Below are 3,147 nucleotides of genomic sequence, written 5' to 3'. Positions count from 1 at the left end.
GGCTGCATAGGGAAGACTGTGGCCAGTAGGTCGAGGGAGGTCACTCTCCCCCTCTGCTCTGCACTGGTGAGGCCACAACTGGAGTACTGTGTCCAGTTCTGGGCTCCCCAGTTCAAGAGGGACAGGGAACTACTGGAGCGAGTCCAGCGAAGGGCAACCAAGATGATTATGGGACTGGAGCACCTCCCTGATGAGGAAAGGCTGAGAGAGCTGGGACTCTTCAGCCTGGAGAAGAGAAGGCTGAGGGGGGACCTGATTAATGTTTACAAGTATCTAAAGGGTGGGTTTAAGGAGGACGGAGCCAGGCTCTTTTCAATGGTTCCCAGCGACAGGACAAGGGGCAATGGGCACAAGCTGGAACATAGGAAGTTCCGTTCAAATACACGGAAAAACTTCTTTACGGTGAGGGCAACAGAGCCCTGGGACAGGCTGCCCAGGGAGGGTGTGGAGTCCCCTTCTCTGGAGGTTTTCAAGACCCGCCTGGATGCAGCCCTGAGTGACGTGCTCTGGGCAGTCCTGCTTTAGCAGGGGGGTGGGACGAGGTGATCTCTAGGGGTCACTTCCAGCTCTGAAGATTCCGTGATTCTGTGACCTCTCCGGTTCGTACAATCACGGCACGGTTTGGGTTGGAAGGGACCTTAAAGATCATCCAGTTCCACCCCCCTGCCCAGGGCAGGGACACGTCCCACTGGACTGATGTACTTCAAGAATCACACACACACACACAGAGAAACTTCAGAGTCTGGCTCCATCCTCCTTCAGCCCACCCTTTAGATACTCGTACGCCATAATGTCTCCCCTCGGCCTTCTCTTCTCCAGGCTGAAGAGTCCCAGCTCTTTCAGCCTTTCCTCGTAAGGGAGGTGCTCCAGTCCCATAATCATCTTGGTTGCCCTTCGCTGGACTCGCTCCAGCAGTTCCCTGTCCCTCTTGAACTGGGGAGCCCAGAACTGGACACAGTACTCCAGTTGTGGCCTCACCAGTGCAGAGTAGAGCGGGAGAATGAGCTCCCTCGACCTACTGGACACAGTCTTCCCTATGCAGCCCAGGATGCCATTGGCCTTCTTGGCGACAAGGGCACACTGCTGGCTCATGGATAATTTGCTGTCTACCAGGACCCCCAGGTCCTTCTCCTCAGAGCTGCTTCCCAGCAGGTCCACCCCTAACCTATACTGGTGCTTAGCCTTCTTCCTCCCCATGTGCAGGACCCTACACTTGCTTTTGTTGAACCTCCTGAGGTTCTTCTCTGCCCAGCTCTCCAGCCTGTCCAGGTCACGCTGGATGGCAGCACGGCCCTCTGGAGTATCGGCCACCCCTCCCAGCTTGGTATCATCAGCAAACTTGCTGAGGATACACTCTGTCCCCTCATCTAGGTCATTAATGAATATATTGAACAAAATTGGACCAAGTATTGACCCCTGAGGGACACCACTGGGGACAGGCCTCCAACTGGACTCTGTGCCGCTGATCACAACCCTCTGAGTTCTGTCACTCAGCCAGCTCTCGATCCACCCCACCGTCACCTCGTCTAGCCCATACTTCCTCAGCTTCCTAATGAGGATGTTATGGGAGACAGTGTCAAAAGCCTTGCTAAGGTCAAGGTAGATGACACCTACAGCTCTCCCCTCATCCAGCCAACCCGTTATAACATCATAGAAGGCCATGGGATTGGTCAAGCATGATTTGCCCTTGGTAAATCCATGTTGACCGCTTCCGGTGACTTCCTGTTCCTCAACGTGTTTGGAGACGACATCCAGGATGAGTCGCTCCATTACCTTCCCAGGGACAGAGGTGAGACTAACCGGCCTGTAGTTCCCTGGCTCCTCCTTCTTGCCTTTTTTGAAGATTGGAGTGATGTCAGCCTTCCTCCAGTCCTCAGGCACCTCTCCTGTTCCCCATGACCTTGCAAAGACAATGGAGAGTGGTCTAGCGACAACATCTGCCAGCTCTCTCAGCACTCGCAGGTGCATCCCGTCAGGGCCCATGGATTTATGAATGTCCAGCTTGGCCAAGTGGTCTCTGACCCGGTCCTCCTCAACTACGGGAAAGTCTTCCTCTCTCCCGACCTTCCCCCTTGCCTCCGGGGTATGGGATTCGTGAGGGATGGCTTTATCAGTGAAGACCGAAGAAAAGAAGGCATTCAGTAGCTCTGCCTTCTCTGTGTCTTCCACCACTAGGGCACCCGTCTCATTCATCAGTGGACCTATATTTTCCCTAGTTTTCCTTTTTCTGTTGATATACTGGAAAAATCCCTTCTTGTTGTCTTTAACTGCAGTGGCCAAGCGGAGTTCTGATTGAGCTTTGGCCCTTCTAATCTTCCCCCTGCATAGCTTTGTTATATCTTGATAATCCTCATAAGTTGCTAAGCCCCTTTTCCAGAGAATGTAAGCCGCCTTTTTTTTCCTGAGGTCCAGCCAAAGCTCTTTGTTTAGCCAGGCTGGCCTTCTTCCCCGTCGGCTCGTCTTTCGGGACATGGGGATGGCCTTCTCCTGTGCTTCTAAGAGCACCTGCTTGAAGTATGACCAGCCTTCCTGGGCACCTTTGCTCTTCAAAACTGCCTCCCAAGGGACACTCTCAACCATGCTCCTAAACAGGTTAAGGTCTGCCCTTCGGAAATCCAAGGTGGCAGTTCTGCTGGCTCCCCGCCTCGCTTCACCAAGAATTGAAAACTCTATCATTTCATGGTCACTCTGTCCAAGACGACCTCCGACCTTTACATCCCCCACAAGACCTTCTCTGTTAACAAACAGTAGGTCCAGTAGGGCACTTCCCCAGTTGGTTCCTTCACCAGCTGTGTTAGGAAGTCGTCTTCCACATGCTCCAGGAACCTCCGGGACTGTTCCCTCTCTGCTGTGTTATATTTCCAGCAGACATCTGGGAAGTTGAAGTCCCCCACAAGAACGAGGGCGAGCAATCGCGAGACCTCTGCCAGCTGCTTATAGAATATTTCATCGGCCCCTACATCCTGGTGGGGGGGTCTATAACGAACTCCCACCACAATGTCTGGCTTATTGGCCTCCCCCTTGATTCTTATCCATAAACGCTCAACAATGTCGTCATGCACATTGTTAAGTTCTTGGCATTCAAAACTGCCCCTGACATAGAGGGCCACCCCACCACCTCTCCTTCCTTGCCTAGCCCTTCTGAAG

Source organism: Larus michahellis, chromosome 2 (genome assembly GCF_964199755.1).
Source record: "Larus michahellis chromosome 2, bLarMic1.1, whole genome shotgun sequence".
Lineage (NCBI taxonomy): Eukaryota > Metazoa > Chordata > Aves > Charadriiformes > Laridae > Larus > Larus michahellis.
Note: the sequence above shows the minus strand (reverse complement) of the source record.